The 23,780-nt window shown below is 42.3% G+C and overlaps 1 protein-coding gene across 3 annotated transcripts in view; it reads right to left on the bottom strand.

Moving 5' to 3' along the window:
• Positions 1 to 23,780, bottom strand: part of LOC126283855 (uncharacterized) — a 242,530-nt gene that overhangs the window by 11,065 nt on the left and 207,685 nt on the right. Inside the window, exon 10 of one of the 3 annotated variants that reach the window (XM_049982307.1) lies at positions 5,575 to 6,100. The exons of 1 other annotated variant lie outside the window; for it this stretch is intronic. The gene's annotated coding sequence lies outside the window, so the exon portion shown is untranslated. Of the gene's footprint in view, positions 1 to 5,574; positions 6,101 to 7,434; positions 7,757 to 23,780 lie in introns of those variants that run through there. One more of the 3 variants, XM_049982309.1, reaches the window with a different exon arrangement.

The raw sequence follows: 23,780 nt of genomic DNA, 5'->3' as shown, positions 1-23,780 counted from the left end.
CTCATGGAATCAGCAAAAAAAGTCTTGGTCTTGGTCTTGAGTTCTGCCCATCTCATTTTCAAGCATAATTACACCAACTACTGAGTTCTTGGATTATGTTGTTTTCGTATATCCCCTAGTAATTCACAATATGTGTTACTTGTTAGCAACATGTAATTCATGTTTGCCTGAAAATGCATAGTAATTATTAACTTTTCACACTCATTGAAAGCCCAGTTTTGGAAAACCTTAGTTCACCAAAGACCATTCCAGACTATTTTTAGGACACAAGAGCTTTAAAAATTGTCAAAATGAAATCTGGATATCTGTGCTGAAGTGGCAGTTAAGTGAAACAATTCTAATCAACAAGATTTCAAAGAATTATGGATAAATATCAGAATTAAAATCCAAATGTCAAGATTTATTTCCCTAGTGACTCCTAAGGTTTTTTGTCGTTTGTATTGCCTGTTCCAATGATGTATAAAAGTGAAGAATTTCAAGTTGCACTGTGGTTCAGAATCCATAAAACACGGGTAGTGATACAACTGCTTTAAAGATGGCTGCTCATCAGTGAAGAGTGAAGCACTTTCAGGTAGGCGATGGCTCAGCCAAAACACTATACACTACACCATAAGTCTGATATACACTCCTGGAAATTGAAATAAGAACGCCGTGAATTCATTGTCCCAGGAAGGGGAAACTCTATTGACACATTCCTGGGGTCAGATACATCACATGATCACACTGACAGAACCACCGGCACATAGATACAGGCAACAGAGCATGCACAATGTTGGCACTAGTGCAGTGTATATCCACCTTTCGCAGCAATGCAGGCTGCTATTCTCCCATGGAGACGATCGTAGAGATGCTGGATGTAGTCCTGTGGAACGGCTTGCCATGCCATTTCCACCTGGCGCCTCAGTTGGACCAGCGTTCGTGCTGGACGTGCAGACTGCGTGAGACGACGCTTCATCCAGTTCCAAATATGCTCAATGGGGGACATATCCTGAGATCTTGCTGGCCAGGGTAGTTGACTTACACCTTCTAGAGCATGTTGGGTGGCACGGGATACATGCGGACGTGCAATGTCCTGTTGGAACAGCAAGTTCCCTTGTCGGTCTAGGAATGGTAGAACGATGGGTTCGATGACGGTTTGGATGTACCGTGCACTATTCAGTGTCCCCTCGACGATCACCAGAGGTGTACGGCCAGTGTAGGAGATCGCTCCCCACACCATGATGCCGGGTGTTGGCCCTGTGTGCCTCGGTCGTATGCAGTCCTGATTGTGGCGCCCACCTGCACGGCGCCAAACACGCATATGACCATCATTGGCACCAAGGCAGAAGCGACTCTCATAGCTGAAGACGACACGTCTCCATTCGTCCCTCCATTCACGCCTGTCGCGACACCACTGGAGGCGGGCTGCACTATGTTGGGGCGTGAGCGGAAGACGGCCTAACGGTGTGCGGGACCGTAGCCCAGCTTCATGGAGACGGTTGCGAATGGTCCTCGCCGATACCCCAGGAGCAACAGTGTCCCTAATTTGCTGGGAAGTGACGGTGCGGTCCCCTACGGCACTGCATAGGATCCTTCGGTCTTGGCGTGCATCCGTGCATCGCTGCAGTCCGGTCCCAGGTCGACGGGCACGTGCACCTTCCGCTGACCACTGGCGACAACATCGATGTACTGTGGAGACCTCACGCCCCACGTGTTGAGCAATTCGGCGGTACGTCCACCCGGCCTCCCGCATGCCCACTATACGCCCTCGCTCAAAGTCCGTCAACTGCACATACAGTTCATGTCCACGCTGTCGCAGCATGCTACCAGTGTTAAAGACTGCGATGGAGCTCCGTATGCCACGGCAAATTGGCTGACACTGACTGCGGCAGTGCACAAATGCTGCGCAGCTAGCGCCATTCGACGGCCAACACCGCGGTTCCTGGTGTGTCCGCTGTGCCGTGCGTGTGATCATTTCTTGTACAGCCCTCTCGCAGTGTCCGGAGCAAGTATGGTGGGTCTGACACACCGGTGTCAATGTGTTCCTTTTTCCATTTCCGGGAGTGTATTTTGAACCAAGGTGGTAAATAAGGGGGAGATGGCACTACCTATGCCGAGCTGAGGAAGTGAGTTTCTTGGTTAAATACTGTGACACTTGCTGTCTTAGGTTTGATACCTCCATAGGCAGTCATTTCCGAGTGTGTATTTTGATACAGTATAAAGTGTAATATGAATACTCATTTGTCACCAAATGTTATGAACACATCAATACGGCAGCAGTGGCTTCAATTTTGTGGTGTAAAGCATCTTCCTTTATTCTAACCACCTTGTTTTGAACAGGCCTCTTATCACAGATTGCATGGAGGAATTTGAAATTAGTCTCTGGAATCCTATTTGACAAAAACAAAAGTGAAGTCAAAGGAATGGCGTATAGGAATCCCCCTTGTTGTCATACTTACTTTCCATGTCCAGATCAAATTTTATTTTTCCAATAGTTAGCCACCGCTACGGATTTGTCGTTGGCTTTTAGCAGGTCACTAAAACTGCAGGGCTCCGGCAGTAGTCGGCACATGAGCAGACGTGCCTCGTCTTGTACCTCTCCGCATCCGCAAAGAACGTCGTCATCGTTAGTTAGCAGTCCCCACTTGCACAGATTAGTTTTGCATCTGGGTACACCAGCCCTCAGCCTATTTAGTGTTCTCCACACTGTATAAGGAAGTTTGTTTCCAGGTGCCATTTCCTCTTTTGGTATTATCTGCAGTGCGGTTTGTTCATTCTCCCATTTACGGACTCTTCCTGTGAACCGTCAAGGATCTTCGTTCTTGCAATAAAGGTATTTCTAGACTTAAGCCTCCGGGCCTGAGTGACGTGCTCATTCAGTGGGTGTCGAGAATCTATTTCTTTCTGTATTCTCTCAGCGTCTGCTGCCACCTGCCTTCTGATCTTGGATGGGGCAATTCCAGCAAGTAGGTACAAATTACCCGTTGGTGTGGGTCTGAGACAGCCTGTAACAATTCACATTGTCTCATTTACACTTACATCAAACTGTTTAGCATGTGCAGATGCTTCCCATACTGGCGCTGCATAGTCTGCTGCAGAAACACACAGAACTAGTGCTGATGTTGATGGTTGAGCTCCCCATTCATAGCTTGTCAGCCTGCAGATGATGTTCCTGGAGCAGACTTTAGCCTTGGTGTTTTGGCAATGCTGCTTGAAGGAAAGCGTTCTGTCTAGTACAGCCCCAAGGTATTTAGGTGTTGGACAGTGCTTTAGCTTCTTACCTTACCATGTAACATCGAGCTCAACTCCAGCATCTTGGGTTTTGTCAGGGTTTGGCTTGAGGTTATTGGCGTCATAGTATTGAGCCTGTTCTTCAAGCACTCTAGAGAGATTTCCAGATGTTGCATCAATATTGGACCCCTGGACCACCACAGCTGTGTCATCAGCATATACAAACAGTCTAGCATCTTGAGGTATAGGTTGGTCATTAGTGTACACCTTATAAAGGATGGGAGAAAGTACACTTCCTTGTGGTAAGCCATTCTTCTGCAGTCACCATCTACTGTTCTTACCATTTAGGGAGACATAAAATCTTCGATTCTGCAGAAGACTACCAATAACCATCGTCAACCTACAGTCCCCTGTGAGGTGATATAATTTGCGCAATAGCTTTCTGTGGTTTACCGTGTCATATGCAGCAGTAATATCTATGAAAGCTGCTCCAGTTATTAATTTTTTTTCAAACCCGTCTTCTATATGTTGTGTCAGATTAAGTATTTGCCCACAACAAGATCTCCCTGGTCTGAAACCGGCTTGTTCCTTTATGAGCTTTCCATCTATAGTTTCTGCCACCCGGTTGAGAATCATCCGCTCCAGTATCTTTTAGAGATGGCATAGAAGTGACACTGGTCTGTAACTTTTGGGGTCCTTTATCTCCTTGCCAGGCTTTAGTAAAGCCACCACTCTCGCCTGCCGCCATAGTTTTGGAATATTCAGCTCTTTAATACAGGTGTCCATCATTTGTAGTAACCAGTTTCGAGCTTTGGGCTCAAACTGTTTTATCTGCTCCGTTCTAAGGTCATCAGTTCCAGTGGCTTTATTCAGTTTCATACTCTGAATGGCGTCTTCCAGTTCGGTTGCTGTGAATGAAGCATTGAGGAGTCCGTACTCTTTTTGTTCTTGGGGTATAACTCTTTCCCTTTCTCTTTTGCCTTTGTTTTTCGCATTCTTCAGAAGTTGGCTAGCAATCTGATTTGCTGTTACCCCGTTGTTCTTCTGCTGGTGGTCAGTTGGGTCCCCACTTAAGTTTTTCAGTAATTTCCATGCTGTTTTGTTTCATGTCAAGATTCTCGACTAGTTTGCACCACCGTGATCTCTTATCCTCAGCAATAGCCTGCATTAGTTCCTCCCCAGCCTCCATCGTATCTTTGCTGAAGTGGTCCTGAGTGAACAGCTTTTGGTACCTGTCAAGTAAGACCTTGCTGCTGCCGGTCAGACCCTGGATGTACTGGGTACGGTAACGCCTTAGGATGTTTTTCCTTGAGATCCCTTTCACAAGATCGATACATCTACCATACTCATCTGGTCAAGGAGGGATTTTCTCAATCTCTTCGTCCAATTGCTCTTTAAATTTCTGCCAGACTGCCTTTTTGAAATTAAACCGTTTTCGCCTCTGGTTTAACCATGGCATTCACAACACAAACGACTGGTCTGTGTTGTGTACTTGGGATAGGTTCTTTAACAAGCTTCATGCACTGTGCTGCCAACTTCCTACTCACAAAGATGTTGTCAGGATTATATCCCCTTCTCCATCTTCTGCTGTTGAACGATGCTGGCTGTTTTGGGTCATGAATGAGTTGTAGGTCGTTAGTATCAGCCCCGGATTCAAGCTGTACACCATTCTCATCAGTCTCATTATATCCCCATGCTCCACCATGGCAGTTGAAATCGCCCATGACAAAATTAATATGGTCATTTGTAAAATTGTTTGGTTCATGGAAAACAAAGTCCATATCTGGTGGTTTGTACACAGACGTCTTTGAGAACTTCTGGGTGCGAATGGTAAGTACTTCAATGTTATTTACTTCTGTCATTATGGCTGAAGTTACGTTGAGCCCGGGTCTGATGAAAATCGCACTCCCATACTTATTGTGAGGTCTTTCAATGGTCAAATCCATTCCTGCTATTTTAGGTCTGTGGCTGGTGGCTCCCCGGTGTGTTTCCTGCACCAACAATACGTCGCATTTATGCTTATAGCACATGTCTGCTAATAAAACACTCTTATGATTAGAGAAGCCCTCAATATTTATCGAGATCGTCACAAGGGGTGGTCTTGATAAAGGCCGTTGCATCTTGATGTTATTTTGGTTTTGGACTTTAACTTGATCTGGTGTTAGAAGGATTAGCTGGTGAAATCTTTCACCGTTTCCAGGGTACGCCCGATTGTGCCTGTATTCAGTCTTTAGGCTCACAATCTTCTAGGAGGCTCCTTCTTTGTACCCCCTTGTTGTTATAAAGATGATGGCATTGGACAACTTTAGGAAAAGAAAAATACCAGCTATGCGGGTCATTCAATAAGTAATGCCCTGCATTTTTTTTTCTTCAGAACATTTATTGTAAAGAACCAGAATTTTGTTACAAATATACATCAACATGTCTTGTGCATGTCCTATTTTTCTGCATAGTCTGCATCACATTCTGTGGCCTTGTTGTTGAAGAGCATGTATTCCCTGCTGTTAAAAGCTCTTGTCCTGTAGACGTAGCCCTGTTCATAGTCACTCCACTCAAAACGGTGTGCGGATAAGGTGAATGTTGTGGTACAAAACACTGAGGCGTAGCAGTGGGACAGAGGTGGAGGTCAGGCACAGATAACAAGTTATTGTTCCTGTTGCAGGCCGAGGTATCGAAGTAGGAAGGCGTGTGCTGATGCTGAACCAAGGCAGGTGCGGACGTAGTCAGATGCTGAGGAGGTAGACCTGTGAACGAAGCAGTTCCGGCCATGTGGCAGGTATCCGCACGGTACTGCATGGATTGCGGCATGGCAAATCATTGTCCTGGCGGTAGTAGGTTGTCCAACGAAGCATTTGCAGAAATCAGCATTGGTCCCGCACTGCACAGAGATCTGTAAGAGGTAATTGCACAGTCGATGAGGGAGGGCACATGTGGTGGGAACAAAGGCGTTTTATAGCTGGAGTCGTGCACACTCCTAACCTCACTTATTGTTGCAGGATTGAAAACGTCCAGCGAAATCGGCAGAATAATCGAGTGAGAGACATTGTGTTGCAGTCTTGGCGGGTGTACATTACCCGCACAATGCATGTCGATCACAAAATCCAGCATTAGGCGCTGGGCCAAAGTCATTGATCGAATGCTGTGTCGATGTAATACATGTGAAAATAACTGGCGCAGAGGTCGCAGACACAGTAAAACGGCGAAAACGGAAGACGTTACAACTCGGGGTCACCAGTGAAGGAGAGTTCGAGTTGGTTACACCAAACAACACCCATTTAGCAGTAGTTTATTTATTCACCTAAACACATGCAAGGCTCACAAAGAACTGAACATGGTGGAATAGCCCAAAGACAATGCTCAGAGTCCAAAGACGATGCTCAGCGTCCAGAAACAAATGCATATTGATGACGGTGTTGTCCTCATCGGTGCCACAGTCATTACTTCATTTATCCAACCATTGATGACAGTAACTGAATTAAACACAAGTGAAATCAATAAATTCGTATATCCTAGCCATGTAAATTCGCTGTTATTTTATATTAATAAAGACAAGAGTGGTGCACTTAATTCTGTCACTGAAGTAAACTTCTGGAAATACATCTGTCACTGAGTAAAAAGCACTAACAATGCCATCTATTTGTTCTTTGGTGTTCCATAAAACTAACAGCGCCATATATTGATTCTTGTATGTACTATGCTTTGAGGATTAAACATTGAAGTACAAAGTGTAGCAGACAATTTTAGCTAAAACTTTAAATTTTTATATTTGTTTTTCCTCATGTTTCAATTTTGGCGAAATAAAGCCTAAATTTTGCCCCAATTTACACTCAAGTTTTCTGTAAAAACCTTGTTCTGACAGACAGACAGTTTTACACATTTATTATTACTACAAACATGATAGTTGAGGGCAAAATATCCTGTACTTATGCTCTGGATGTACGGTACAGCCATTTTCGTAAGATAACTAAAGGCAGAAGTAAAAATATGTGACTTATAAGAAATCATTACGTTTCCACATACAAAAACCTTAATTGTGCTGTAAAGAGAGAGTTTATCTCTTATGCAGATTCAGCTCTCTTCGGAATTTTTATTCTCCTGTGGTTTAAAACATTCAGAAGCAATGTACAACTGACTTTTGTCCTTCCTGTTAGAGCTATTGGACAATAAGTTTCTGTATTGATCATTGTTATTACAATCACTAATGAAATAATAAGTAAATGCTTCAAGTATGTATTATAATTTATTGAAAATAGTGTAATCAGAATCAGCACGGTATTCCAGTAATTCAGAAAGGTTTTATGTATTTCCAGCCTGTTAACTAGATGGAAGCAATTGGCTTGGTCAGGCAACGATTGCGCACCATCAGTATGCTATCATTTACATATTTTCATTTTTAAAAGTTGAGCTGCCAATGAAATGTTTTTTTGCCAAGTCCAATTATCACTGTTATTATCATGCAAATCATTTTGTTGTATTGAAACTAAACAGTGACATAGACTTGGTCAGACTTTTCCACACTCAAACAATGATTTCTGTGCTGATGGTCCTATTAGAAAAAGATAAAGGATATCAAATCAATTCAGGATATTAGATGAAGCAGGAGAACTTTTCTTCTATGATTTATCCCAAAGCCTATGTTTCTTTCATGATTTTTTTATTCTCTTGCTGTCATCAACATGAGGCAGCCTTATTTCATGAACATATTACTTACACTGACACACACACACACACACACACACACACACACACACACACATAAGACTGCAGTCTCAGGCAAGTGGAGCCACACTGCAAGCAGCACCAGTGCATGATGAGAGTGGTGACCGGATGGGGGTAAGGATGAGGCTGAGGTGGGGAGGGGGAGGGATAGCAGGGTAGGGGTGATGGACAGTGACGTGCTGCTGGTGAGCACACAGGGACGATTTGGAGAGAGGATAAGGCAGCTATGTGCAGTCGGGATGTTAGACGGTAGTCATGGGAGAGGTGGGGATGGAGGGGGAGTGGGGGTTAGCGGAAAAGGAGAGAAGTAAAAAGACTGGGCGCGATGGTGGAATGAGAGCTGTTTAGTTCTGGAATGGGAACTGGGAAAGGACTGGATGGGAGAGGGCAATGACTAACGAAGGTTTAGGCCAGGAGGGTTACAGGAATGTCGGATATATTGCAGGGACAGTTCCCACCTGTGCAATTCAGAAAAGCTGGTGTTGGTGGGAAGGATACATATGGCACAGGCTGTGAAGCAGTCATTGAAATGAAGGATGTCATGTTTAACAGTGTACAATATACTCGTCCATCCCTACACAACCCCTGCTCCCAACGCCTTACCACATGGCACATACCCTTGTAATAGATCTAGACGCAAGACCTGTCCCTTACATCCTCCCACCACCTACTCCAGTCTGGTCACAAACATCACCTATCCCATCAAAGGCAAGGCTACCTGTGCACCAGTCATGTAATCTACGAGCTAAGCTGCAACCACTGTGCTGCATTCTATGTGGACATGACAACCAACAAGCTGTCTGTCCACATGAATGGCCACCGAAGAACTGTGGCTAAGAAACAAGAGGACCACCATGTTGCTGAGCATGCTGCCAAAAATGACATCCTTCATTTCAATGACTGCTTCACAGCCTGTGCCATATGAATCCATCCTGCCAACCCCAACTTTTATGAACCAACCAGGTGGGAACTTTCGCTGCAATATATCCTATGTTCTCGTAACCCTCATGGCCTCAAACTTCGTTAGTAATTGCCCCTTCCAATTGTTCCAACGTGTGCCACAATCTGCAGTTGGTTGCCCCCTGTTCCCTCAATGGCTGCCGAAATAGCCTCTTCAACATGTTTCAGTGAAAGACAACACCTCAAACTTGTTGGTTAGGGGGATCGATACAACACCCCGAGTCCTCCTCGACCCCCGGCCACTCTGTACAGGATGCTTAGATCTACTATTGACATGCCACTTGCAGTGAAGTGGATGAGTACATTCGGCAGATGAGACAGGATCCACAAAAGAGGATAGTACTTGAAGTTTTTACCTCTGACAAAAACGTATTCATCATTTCTATCAAGTCATTTGTAGGTGATTTACTAAGGTTGTGCAAAGATCAGCAAAAGATTCGCATCACTGGGGAAGCAAACCTTTAGGCAACTGAGACCGCTGAAAACTGAAAATCTTACTAACAGTGCAAGAAGAAATATTGGTCTGGTCACGTGCAAGAAAGACTCCGTAAGAAGATATTAAACCAGAGGCAAGGAAGTCCGTACAAGTATTTTGAGAACTATTTTAATAAAACTTGGTATTGGAAAGTGCCCATATCACACAGGAATGTTTTAGGATTATTAAATGCAAATTTGCCACTGCATCTAAGGTACAAATTTATGCATATTATAGAAACGAATCTTGAATGCTTCATGTCCATATTAGATTCACTTAATGGGATACATGAAAATTTAAAATTGAGCTGGTTGATTGCAGTCCAACAAAATTTAATAGGAAGACAAGAAACAATAACATGTATCACCCCAGTTACTAAGGTACTGGTAATCAGCACTAGCAGAACAACAATACAAATTGGTGGAGTCCCCAAATGGGGACCCGATATCAACCAAATGTGAGCAGTGATCATAACATGCAAATGTGAACAGTGATCATAACATGCAAGGCATTCCAGTAAAAAACCATACTTTTGATACCAGCTAGTGAACAAAAAATCCCGTATGAATATTACTGAGATGGCAAAGGATAAACGCCTCACAATGTGGAGTTCAACAAATTAATTTAGTGACATTAAGCCTTCAATTGTTGACTGTGAGGTGGAGTGGGGGCAAAGTACATAATCCAGTAATTCTGTTATGATACAGTAATGGCAACATTGGAGACAAATTAACAACCAACTACTACAAACGAGGAGATCAAAGTGAATAAATTGTTCAGGCTACTGTACATGCTGTCATAGATAAAGTATCACCTACTGTTGTTCTGGACATAGGTACTATGGTGAATATTATGTCACCCAATTTATTTAATACAAAGTGTGGGGGTCACAAGAGTACCTACATTTGTTGTGCAGACTTGGAAGTTATTGGAGCTATTGCTGTCAAATTGTGAAATGTCAAAATGCAAATGCAGGTGGAAGTTGTAATTGGAAATGAAATTATAAAATGCTCATTTCTAATTAGTTTTGGCACTTAGTTCCTAAGGGAGAAGAACACAGTGATCAACTTCTCCTAAGGTGATGCTTTCTAAATATCAATTGTATAGTGAATGGCATTGGTCAAGACTGGGAAAGACTCAAGAACCTGCAGAGACTGGCCAAGAGAATCAACAGTGAGCTATCAGAGAGTAAACAAACAGATGGACAACAAGGAGATGAAGACCTACAATGAATATGGCATGGTAGGATAACAAGTCAAACAACTATACACAGAAAACTTAAGATGAAGGAAATCCAGAATCAAAACAGCGGTGGGTAGTGAGATCAGCACAGAGACTGTGGACCAGCAGCCTGGTTTTAGTCACAAACAGAACAATTGCACACCAAAGCCTCCACGTCTTTGTTCACCTGTCGCCCTGCAAGGGTTATGATTGGCAACATTCCCCCATGCTCATGATGGAGAAGTTGCAAAACCTGAGGATGCAGAATACACTAGATGACAATATGACGAGTACCTGCCTCTGTGTCATGATGACCAACAGTGAGAGAGATGAACCCAGGCCCACATTTCCAGATTGGTTGACTTCAAAAATAAGTGGGTCATCTATGGAGCACATAGCGCACGATGCACTGTAAGATAGGGATGTGGCATGTGTCTGCAATGATGTGAGCAGTTGTAATGGGGAAGCCCTCCAAGGCACCCTGTAGTTCCATGACACTGTGGAAACAGGAGATTTTCCATTGCTCAAAAGGTGGGTTGGGTCCCAAGGGGAGACCAAAGGGAGCATACACATTTGCACATTGTGCTGTGAGTTTATACTTAACAGTATAATTATATGAATGGGTTTGTGATCTGTAATAAGGGTAAACTTGGTCCTGAATAGGTTAAAATGGGACTTCTTAATTGCAAAGGTGATCACCAAAGCTTCTTTTTCTATTTGTGAGTGTCAGCGTCTTTGCGCATAGGCAATCAGTTGCTCAGTACTGTCGTCATTCCTATTTGCCAGCACTGCACCAATGGCACTGGGAGAAGCATTAGTAGCTAAAACCAGCAGATGTGATGGAGAAGGGGATGTAAAACAGCGTGCCAAGTGCAGCAGACACATCAGCAGTGTGAAAGCATGCTAACTGTCATCTGTCCACCTAAGCTGAACACCCTTCTTTCGAAACACATTGAACGGTTGAATGATGTGGGCTCCTTGTTGGAGGAACTAAGAATAATAATTAACATTTCCCAAAATAACCTGCAGCTCCCGTTAGTTTGGGGGTGGGGTAAAGAGTCAGTGGGCTGGATCCTGTCTTTGTCGAGCAAGTGTCCAAGATATTCCACTCATTCCTGAAAAATTGGCATTTGTGTAAGTGGCAGCTGAGCACTACATCACACAATGTAATAAAGAGGGTACTAAGGTTGTGCAGGTGATCCTATTGCTCAGTGCACATGGCAATTAAGTCCTGAAGATATTTGGTACAATCAGGGATGGACATGGTTAACTACTCCAGGTACCTCTGGAAGATCCGGAGTGGAGCTTGTATTTGTATAAGCCAAAGTGAGTGTTAATGACCCTCAACCTAAGGGATCTGCAAATATGGGCTGGCAAGGGCTAGCTTAGAAAAATATTCATCTCTGACAAGCTTCATGAAGAGATCCTTTTTACATGGTATGTGGTGGTTTTCCATTAGTGCATGGGCAGTGATTGTTGATTCAGAATCTCTAAATAGTTGGAGAGAGCCACTGGGTTTCTTGACTATTACCAGGGGTGTGCCCCAAACTGTGATTATTCCAGGTTCACCTGGAAACGAACATCCTCATCTACAATTGTGAGGTTGATAACCATCTTAGTGGCAGTAGGTTCACCCTGAAGTTCATGCACTGTCTCTTGAAGTATGTGAGGTGTAGCACCCGACTGGCCTGATGGTTGGGAACAGACAGTTTGGAGATGCCCACCTTTTCCGCAATGGGTGCGGTATGCCTTGTGATCATGACAGTCTGCATGAAGGTGTGCCGTGAAGCAGTCAGGGCACAATGGGAGACCCCACTGCTTACACTGACAGGATGTGACAAGCTAATGAATCACAATGCCTGCACTGGAAAAAAGACATGAGAAGTCTGCCCAGGGAAGCTACTTGGAATTGAACCATGAACTGTACATTTCCTGCCTGTGTTGTCTCAAAAGAACATGTGATTTTCAGAATATCATCCAAAGCAAGTATTATCTAATTTGAGGGTTACAGTGCATACTTTGAGGCTTGGAGCCAACTGGACTACTGTGACTCAGATCAAACAAACTGCACGCCCAACATCAACTCAATCCTTGCAAATCCGTTACCTTTGGGTGATACAACTGACCAGGTTGCTTGCAGAATTGGTGGAACTCTTAAGTGTGATGTGACCACATAATTTGGCAGCAACAAAAATATCTCCTTGAACGTCAGAGCAAAAGGATTTGAGAGTAAAACAAACTTCTCTGAAAAGTAGTAAAGTGTTGTTTCAGCCACTGCAAATACTTGTCCTGATCATATTTTAGAAGGCAGAAATGAGGGTGGGTGGTTCTCCACCTGGGAAGTGACCACAACCTGGATGGGTTGCGAACCCTAAAGCTGTAAGTGATCTAACAAAAGCTGATTTTCCTTACAGACTGATGTTACAATTGCTGCTGCAGGAAGATGCCAATATTTTACCTAATTGCCTGTTACAATGACTGGAACTGAACAAGACTGGGAACAACTCGAGTACCTGTGGAGAAAACAGCAAGCCATCAGAGAGTAAACAAACAGGTTGGCAAGACAACAATGAGAAAAAGACAGACACTGGAATAACAAGTCCAGTGAGCAAACCAAGATTGGAAACCTAAGATGTGCATCCACATCCAACACAATGATGTGTAGTAAGATCAATACAACAGCAGAATGAAATCACAACAGACTGACTGAGCGGTTGCATTATTGGCTTTAAAGGGTAGCCAAAATTGTTGATAGGTTGGCAAGACAGATGTTTCTTCTTAGCCAGCATTGCAATGGCAACAGCAGCACTCACAGATTAGAGCAGTAGCATTTAGCACATGTCATCAAGGTACATGTCTTTCAGTAAGCTTTCAAATTTGCTGAGCTTGAATACCAGGGATGGCAAATACTGCCAAGGCAAAGTTCATAAGATAAAGTAAAGTAGTAAACCATCACTCTGTAGTCTGATTGAGAATGTCAAAAATCAAATAAAAGGTAACATTTTAGAGTCTAAAATCAATGACTCCTCACAACAGGTAGAATTAAAAAAAAGTGCTTTTAAAATATGTGCATGTATTTGAGAAGAAAAACTTTGTGTTCCACCTATGGCAGGTCTTGTTGTAGGGGACGCCTCATCAGAAAGATCCACCGCATTAGTGTCTAGGGAAGTGATTCCAGTGGTGGTTTCCCATTGCCTTCACTGATGATGATGAAATGATAATGAGGACAATACAACACCCAGTCCTTGAGCGGAGAAAATCTAAGAGCCAGCTGGGAATCGAACGTGGGCCCCTTGGCATGACAGATCGCCATACTGACCACTCAGGTATCGAGGCAGACTTTCAGAAGAAAACAGGTATTATTAATGTGCATCAATATCAAACAGAAGTTCCCCCCATGAAATATACTGTCAGAATACAGACTATATCATGTGGGCCAAGAGAGAAGTGGCCACAAAAGAAATTGTGGCAAATGCTCAAGCAGATTACTATAGAGCCATCAGTGTCATAACTCGGTGACCCTCTATTAGCTATGGCAAAGCCCAATGGAAATGTTTGCCTACTTTTAGATGCAAGAGCTATTAACCAAATTATTAGTCCCAGATGAACTACATGAAAGAATTTAGATGGACAGCCACAAACGCATTAAGTATCTTACCAGAATGGGTTTGAGTTTTTCATACTGGCAGGTCAGCCTACCAAATTAATCCAGAAAATATACTGCTTTCATACAACAATGAGAGAAATACAGACAACAAATACAGCATGGCGGAATTACATGTCCAGCGAGTAAACCAAGACTACAAACGTTTGATGTAGTGAATCCACATCCAACACAATGATGTGTACTGATGTGAATACAACAGTGCAGTGAAATTACAACAGACTGACTGAGTGGTTGCATTGCTGGCTTTGAAGGGCAGACAAATTGTTGTTATGTTGGCAAGATAGATGTGTCTTTTTAGGCAGCACTGCAGAGCTGGCAGCAGCACTCATAGATTAGAGCAGTGGCATCTGATATCAAGGTGCACGCCTTTCAGTATGCTTTAAAACTTGCCAAGCTTGGATACCAGAGATAGGACAAATATTACAGTTGACTTAGTAAAAACAGAGACAAAGCATGGTAAATACTGCCAAGACAAAGTTCATTAGGATGAAGACAGCATTCACTGGTAGTAAACCTTCACACTGCAGTCTGTCTGAGAATCTTGAAAATCAAATAAAAGATAACATTATAGAGTCTAAAATCACTAACTCTTCATAACAGACAGAATTAAAGAAATTGCTTTCAAAGTATGTGCATCTGTTTTGTCTCAAACAGGTGTTATTACCAATATCAAGTAGAAGTTTGTTCTCATGAAATTTGTTTTGTTGTTGTGGTCATCAGTCCAGAGACTAGTTTGATTCAGCTCTCCAAGCTACTCTATCCTGTGCAAGCTCCTTCATCTCTCAGTACCTACTGAAACCTACATCCTTCTGAATCTGCTTAGTGTATTCATCTCTTGGTCTCCCGCTATGATTTTTACCCTCCACGCTGCCCTCCAATATTAAACTGGTTATCCCTTGATGCCTCAGAACATGTCCTAACAACCAATCCCATCGTCTAGTCAAGTCGTGCCACAAATTTCTCATATCCCCAGTTCTATTCAGTACCTCCTCATTAGTTATGTGATCTACCCATCTAATCTTCAACATTCTTCTGTAGCACCACATTTCGAAAGCTCCTTTACTACTTTAAGTGTCTCATTTCCTAATCTAATACCCTCAGCATGTCCCGACTTAATTCAAATACATTCCCTTATCCTCGTTTTGCTTTTGTTGATGTTCACCTTATATCCTCCTTTCAAGACGCTATCCATTCCGTTCAACTTCTCTTCCAAGACCTTTGCTGTCTCTGACAGAATTACAATGTCATCGGTGAACCTCAAGGTTTTCATTTCTCTTTTGTTTCCTTCACTGCTTGCTCAATATACAGATAGAATAACATCGGGGAGAGGCGACAACCCTGTCTCACTCTATTCCCAACCACTACTTCCCTTTCATGCCCCTCAACTCTTATAACTGCCATCTGGTTTCTGTTCAAATTGTAAATAGCTATTCCCTCCCTGTATTTCACCCCTGCCACCTTCAGAATCTGAAAGAGAGTACTTCAGTCAACATTGTCAAAAGCTTTCTCTAAGTCTACAAAAGCTAGAAACGTAGGTTTGCCTTTCCTTAATCTAGCTTCCAAGATAAGTCGTAGGGTTAGTATTGCCTCGCGTGTTCCAATATTTTTATGGAATCCAAACTGATCTTCCCCGAGGTTGGCTTCTACTAGTTTTTCCATTCATCTGTAAAGAATTCGCGTTAGTATTTTGCAGCCGTGACTTATTAAACTGATAGTTCGGTAGTTTTCACATCTGTCAACAACTGCATTATTTGGGATTGGAATTATTATATTCTTCTTAAAGTCTGAGGGTATTTCACCTGTCTCATACATCTTGCTCACCAGATGGTAGACTTTTGTCAGGCCTGGCTCTCCCAAGGCTGTCAGAAGTTCTAATGGAATGTTGTCTAAACCGGGGCCTTGTTTCGACTCAGGTCTTTCAGTGCTCTGTCAAACTCTTCACGCAGTATCGTATCTCCCATTTCATCTTCATCCTCTTCCATTTCCATAATATTGTCCTCAAATACATCACCCTTGTATAGACTCTCTAAATACTCCTCCCACCTTTCTGCTTTCCCTTCTTTGCTTAGTACTGGGTTTCCATCTGAGCTCTTGATATTCGTGCAAGTGGTTCTCCTTTCTCCAAAGGTCTCTTTAATTCTTCTGTAGGCAGTACCTATCTTACCCCTAGTGAAACAAGCATCTACATCCTTACATTTGTCCTCTAGCCATCCCTGCTTGACCATTTTGCACTTCCTGTCTATCTCATTTTTGAAACTTTTTTATTCCTTTTTGCCTGCTTCATTTATTGCATTTATATATTTCCTCCTTTCATCAATTAAATTCAATATTTCTTCTGTTACCCAAGGATTTCTATTAGCCCTCATCTTTTTACGTACTTGATCCTCTGCTGACTTCACTACTTCATCGCTCAAAGCTACCCATTCTTCTTCTACTGTATTTCTTTCCCCCATTCCTGTCAATTGTTCCCTTATGCTCTCCCTGAAACTCTGTACAGCCTCTGGATTCGTCACTTTATCCAGGTCCCATCTCCTTAAATTCCCACCTTTTTTTTTTTGCATTTTCTTCAGTTTTAATCTACAGTTCATAACCAATAGATTGTGGTCACAATCCACATTTGCCCCTGGAAATGCCTTACAATTTAAAACCTGGTTCCTAAATCTCTGTCTTACCATTATATAATATATCTGAAACCTGTGAGTATCTCCAGGCTTCTTCCATGTATACAACTTTCTTTTATGATTCTTGAACCAAGTGTTACCTATGATTAAGTTGTGCTCTGTGCAAAATTCTACCAGGCGGCTTACTCTTACATTTCTTACCCCCAATTCATATTCACCTACTATGTTTCCTTCTCTCCATTTGCCTACTACCGAATTCCAGTCACCCATGGCTATTAAATTTTCGTCTCGCTTCACTATCTGAATAGTTTCTTTTATTTCATCATACATTTCTTCAATTTCTTCGTCATCTGCAGAGCTAGTTGGCATATAAACTTGTACTACTGTAGTGGCCGTGGGCTTTGTGTCTATCTTGGCCACAATAATGCATTCACTATGCTGTTTGTAGTAGCTTACCCGCATTCCTACTTTTTTTTTTTAAATTCATTATTAAACCTACTCCTGCATTACCCCTATTTGACTTTGTATTTATAACCCTGTATTCGCCTGACCAAAAGTCTTGTTCCTCCTGCCACCGAACTTCCTATTCCCACTATATCTAACTTTAACCTATCCACTTCCCGTTTTAAATTTTCTAACCTACCTGCCCGATTAAGGGATCTGACATTCCACACTCCGATCTGTAGAACTCCAGTTTTCTTTCTCCTGATAACGACGTCCTCTTGAGTGGGCCCTGTACGGAGATCCGAATGGGGGACTATTTTACCTCCGAAATATTTTACCAAAGAGGACGCCATCATCATTAACCATACAGTAGAGCTGCATGCCCTTGGGAAAAATTACGGCTGTAGTTTGCCCTAGCTTTCAACCGTTCACAGTACCAGCACAGCAAGGCCGATTTGGTTAGTGTTACAAGACCAGATCAGTCAATCATCCAGACTGTTGCCCCTGCAACTACTGAAAAGGCTGCTGCCCCTTTTCAGGAACCACACGTTTGTCTGGCCTCTGAACAGATACCCCTCCGTTGTGGTTGCACCTACGGTACGGCTCTCTGTATCGCTGAGGCACGCAAGCCTCCCTACCAACCAACGGCAAGGTCCATGATTCATTGGGGAGGGGGGGGGGGGGGGGGGTGAGGGGGGGGGGGGGTAGTCGGGGGAGGCTTGCTCAATATACATGTTGAATAACATCGGGGAGAGGCTACAACCCTTCACAACCACTGCTTCCCTTCCGTGCCCCTCGACTCTTATAATTGCCATCTGGTTTCTGTACAAATTGTAAATAGCCTTACGCTCCCTGTATTTGACCAATGCCACCTTCAGAATTTGAAAGAGAGCATTCCAGTGAACATTGTCAAAACGTTTCTCTAAGTCTACAAATGTAAGAAACGTAGGTTTGCTTTTCTTAATCTATCTTCTCAGATAAGTCATAGGGTCAGTATTGCTTCATGTGTTCCAGTATCATCCTTTATCATTTAGCCCACAATATAGCAAGTCAGCAACTGGAAGCAGTTAATTCTGTGAATTATCAGGGAGTATGTATTAGGAGTGATTTAAAATGGAATGATCAAATAAAGTTGATCGTCGTAAAGCGGAAGCCAGACTGAGATTCATTGGAAGAATCCTAAGGAAATGCAATCCAAAAACAAAGGAAGTAGGTTACAGTACACTTGTTCGCCCACTGCTTAAATGTATCTCACCCTTGTTGGATCCATACCCAATAGGGTTGATAGAACAGATAGAGAAGATCCAACGGACAGCACTGCGCTTCGTTGCAGAATCATTTACTAATCACAAAAGCGTTACAGAGAAAATAGATAAACTCCAGTGGAAGACTCTTCAGGAGAGACACTCAGTGGCTTGGTATGGGATTTTGTTGAAGTTTCAAGAACATACCTTCACCGAGGAGTCAAGCAGTATATTGCTCCCTCGTACGTACAGCTCACTAAGAGACCACGAGGATAAAATCAGAGAGATGAGAGCCCACATAGAGGCATACCGACAATCTTTCTTTCCACAAACAATACGAGACTGGAATAGAAGGGAGAACCGATAGAGGTACTCAAAGTACCCTCCGCCACACATGATCAGGTGGCTTGTGGAGTATGGATGTAGATGTAGAACATTTCTACAGAATCCAAACTGATCTTCTCCGGGTCGGCTTCTACCAGTTTTTCCATTCGTCTGTAAAGAATTAGTGTTAGTATTCTGCAGCCATGACTTATCAAACTGATAGTTTGGTAATTTTCACATCTGTCAACAACTGCTATCTTTGGGATTGCAATTCTTCTTTAAGTCTGAGGGTATTTCGCGTGTCTCATACATCTTGCTCAACAGATGGTAGAGTTTTGTCAGGGCTGGCCCTCTCAAGGCTGCCAGTGGTTCTAATGGAATGTTATCTACTCCCGGGGCCTTGTTTCAAATTAGGTCTTTCAGTGCTCTGTCAAACTCTTCATGCAATATCATATTTCCCATTTCATCTTCATCTACATCCTCTTCCATTTCCATAATATTGTCCTCAAGTACATTGCCTTGTATAGACCCTCTATATACTTCCACCTTTCTGCTTTCCCTTCTTTGCTTAGAACTTTGTTTTCATCTGAGCTCTTTATAGTCATACAAGTGGTTCTCTTTTCTCCAAAGGTCTCTCTAATTTTCCTGTAGGCAGTACCTATCTTACCCTTAGAGAGATATGCCTCTACATCCTTACATTTGTCCTCTAGCCGCCCCTATTTAGCCATTTAGCACTTCCTGTCGATCTCATTTTTGAGACGTTTGTATTCCTTTTTGCCTGTTCATTTACTGCATTTTTATATTTTCTCCTTTCATCAATTAAATTCAAAAGATCTTCTGTTACTTTTTTCTACTAGCCCTCGTCTTTTTACCTACTTGATCCTCTGTTGCCTTCACTATTTCATCTCTCAAAGCTACTCTTCTTCTTCTACTGTATTTCTTTCTCCCATTCCTGTCAATTGTTCCCTTATGCTCTCCCTGAAACACTCTACAACCTCTGGTTCTGTCAGTTTATCCAGGTCCCATCTCCTTAAATTCCCACCTTTTTGCAGTTTTAATCTACAGATCATAACCAATAGATTGTGGATAGAGTCCACATCTGCCCCTGGAAATATCTTACAATTTAAAACCTGGTTCTTAAATCTCTGTCTTACCTTTATATAATCTATCTGAAACCTTCCAGTATCTCCAGGCCTCCTCCATGTATACAGCCTTCTTTCATGATTAAATGGCTCTGAGTGCTATGGCTTCTTTCATGATTCTTGGTGCAAAATTCTACCAGGCGGGTTCCTCTTTCATTTCTTACCCCCATTCCATATTCACCTACTACGTTTCCTTCTCTTCCTTTTTCTACTATTGAATTCTAGTCACTCATGACTATTACACTGTTTGTAGAAGCTTACCCACACTCCTATTTGTTTATTCATTATTAACCCTACTCCTGCATTACCCCTATTTGATTTTGTATTTATAAGCCTGTATTCACCTGACCGAAAGTCTTGTTCCTCCTGCAACCGAACTTCACTAATTCCCACTATATCTAACTTTAACCTATCCATTTACCATTTTAAGTTTTCTAACCTACCTGCTCGAGTAAGGGATCTGACATTCCACGCTCCGATCCGTAGAACACCAGTTTTCTTTCTCTTGATAACGACGTCCTCTTGAGTAGTCCCCGCCCGGAGATCCGAATGGGGGACTATTTTACCTCCGGAATATTTTACCCAAGAGGATGCCATCATCATTTAACCACACAGTAAAGCTGCATGCCGTCAGGAAAAATTATGGCTGTAGTTTACCCTTGCTTTCAGCCATTCGCATTACCAGCACAGCAAGGCCGTTTTGGTTATTGTTACAAGGCCAGATCAGTCAATCATCCTGACTGTTGCCCCTGCAACTACTGAAAAGGCTGCTGCCCCTCTTCAGGAACCACATGTTTGTCTGGCCTCTCAACAGATAGCCCTCCGTTGTGGTTGTACCTATGGTACGACTACCTGTATCGCTGAGGCATTCAAGCCTCCCCACCAATGGCAAGGTCCATGGTTCATGGGGGGGGGGGGGGGGTCTCATGAAACATAATATACTGTCAGAATAAATACTTTATCCCACGGGCCAAGAGAGAAGTTGTCACAAAAGAAATGTGGCAAATGTTCAAGTAGATAATTATAAGTGCCTTCAGTGTTGTCATATTGTGGTCCTCTATTAGTTATGGCAAAGCCCAATAGAAATCCACGTTTAGGTGCAAGACGTATCAACTAAACTATTATTACCATACGAAATTCACCAAAGAATTTAGATGGACATATGCATTAAGTACCTTACCAGCTTAGATTTTAGATGTTCATACTGGCAGATCAGCGTATCAAATAATACCAAAAATATCAAACAATGGAAAATCCAGGATGGAATGTAACAATACCAGAGAAGGAAAGTTGCTACTCACCATAGAGCGGAGATGCTGAGTCGCTATAGGCACAACAAAAAGATTCACACAATTATAGCTTTCGGCCATAAAGGCCTTTGTCAGCAGTAGACACACATACACACACGCGCACACACACACTCATTCAAACACAACTTGCACACACGTCTGCAGTCTCAGTCTCAGAGAACTGTTGAGTGTGGTTTCAGTTCTCTGAGGCTGCAGACGTGTGTGCAAGTTGTGTTGGGGTGAGTGTGTGTGTGCACATGTGTGTATGTGTGTCTACTGTTGACAAAGGCTTTCACGGCCGAAAGCTATAATTGTGTGAATCTTTTTGTTGTGTCTATCGCAACTCAGCATCTCCACTATATGGTAAATACCAAAAATATACTGTTTTCATATTTCGAGGAAGGAGGTATCAATTCTGTGATTTGCCATTCAAATCAAGTATAAGTTTAAATACATTCATTACTGCCTTGAGACAGTCTTAGGGCCTGACTTACTGGATAAAATATTTTTATACACTGATGATCTATTAATAGCCACATGTATGTGGGAAGAGTACATAGATTTATTGGAAAGAATATTACACAAATTTTCAGAAGCAGAAGTTACAGAAAATCTATAGAAGTAAAAATTTGTAAGGGAAGAGATTAAATTGCAGGCCATATAATTATGTCCACGTGAATAACACCAGTCCCAGACAAAATAAATGCTATAAAGAATATCCCTTGTCCAAGAGCTAAAAACGCATAAAGGCATTTTTTGGGCTATACTTATTTTTCAAATGATATGTACCTAATCAAATTTTGAATAACACAGCTTTATTACCCTTCTTAATGAAAAATACTCTATGGAAAGATTTTGATTCAATAAAACATACTTTAGTTAATTCTGATCTTTTACATTAGGCAGATGTGTCTAAGAATTTTTGTGTTGTGACTGATGCCTCATTGACTGGCTTTGGAGCATGTTTATTTCAAGTTAATGAAGTGGATGACAGGCGAGATATCTGTCATAAATTTTGCTAGATGCACATTGTCAGTATGTGAATGAGTCTGTTCTGCTACCAAGCTAAAATCTCTAGCTGTAGTTTGGGTCTTTATGAAGTTCAGTAACTATATTTACAGAAAAAGTCTTCTGTGATCAACGAGCATTTAGCTTTCTTATGTCATGTAAACTACTCCATGCACACTTGGCACATTGGTCACTATTTTTGAAGAGTACAGTTTTGAAATCATACACACTTCAGGAAAAGGTAATGCAGTGGCAGTTGCTCTGTCATGACTACCACACGTTTTAACTGAGTACACAGAACTTATAGAAGAAACTAATGATTTTATGGTACTGATATAGGCTGCAGCAATGAATAAACATGCGTACCAGCACCATGATTCAGAATTGGTTCTCCTGCTTACTAGGCAGATGCACTATCTGTTGACCAACACTGGAACTGTGCATATTACCCTAGTACATTTCCCTCCTCAATACAAATTCCAATTCAAGCCTCAGCCCATTGCCATTACCCTTCTAACTCACATCAGTATTGCTGAGGCTCTCTGATATTGGAATCACACGTTAGCAATGAGCAAAATGGGATTAATCCTGTCTTTATCTCAGGTGTAGATGTTTTTTTTTAACGGATTCGTTTCCCTCTGTGATACAAATTCCAGTTCATGCCTCAACGCACTGTTATTCCCCTCGTAAACTTGCATTACTGTTGCTGAGGCTCTCCAATATTGGAATAGCACTTAAGCAATGAGCAAACTGGGGTTAATCCTGTCTGTACCTCTGGTGAGGTGATAGATTAGTTATATAAAGTTGATGTTCCTGAGATATGTTGATTAAGACCACCAATTATTGCATACTGCTAATGAAAGGCAGTAATTATAGATAATATTATCTAGATATGTGCAAAACTATGGCTTATTCGCAAAACGCTGACCAGTACTAGAGTACACTTAGAACACTACTTTTGCAAAATTCTACTGGAAAATTATAATGACATTACAAAATGCTTAATGAGGTTCTTTTCTATAAATGTGAATGTATGATCTGACACATGGTGTGTTTTCATTCCAGCCACATAAGAGGATTCCTTAATTTGGTATATGCCTCATTCATACGGGCATTATAGTGCAACTAAGTGTGCAAGAAAGATTAATCTGTATTGCTACTTTCCCACCATGAGGAGATGAACAGCTGCTTAAAACAAGTCGCATGTGTCAGTAAACAAAACCTGTGAACAAAAGTGTCATGCGGAATTGCATCCTATCATACCAAAGTAACTGCTACAAAGCTGTTCAATTGATATTGCAGGATGTTTGTTCCTGGCAAGAGATGGAATTATATATATATGAAGTAGCTTCTGACGTTTGCCTACATACTGCCTTGTTATACTGGCTGAAAAATTGGGGGGGAGGGGGGGGGGGGAAGGGGGGGGGGGGGCTACTATAAATCATGTAGCTGACAG

The sequence above is a fragment of the Schistocerca gregaria genome, chromosome 1 (genome assembly GCF_023897955.1).
Source record: "Schistocerca gregaria isolate iqSchGreg1 chromosome 1, iqSchGreg1.2, whole genome shotgun sequence".
Classification (NCBI taxonomy): Eukaryota; Metazoa; Arthropoda; class Insecta; order Orthoptera; family Acrididae; genus Schistocerca; species Schistocerca gregaria.
Note: the sequence above shows the minus strand (reverse complement) of the source record. Positions and strands in the feature narration are given on the sequence as shown.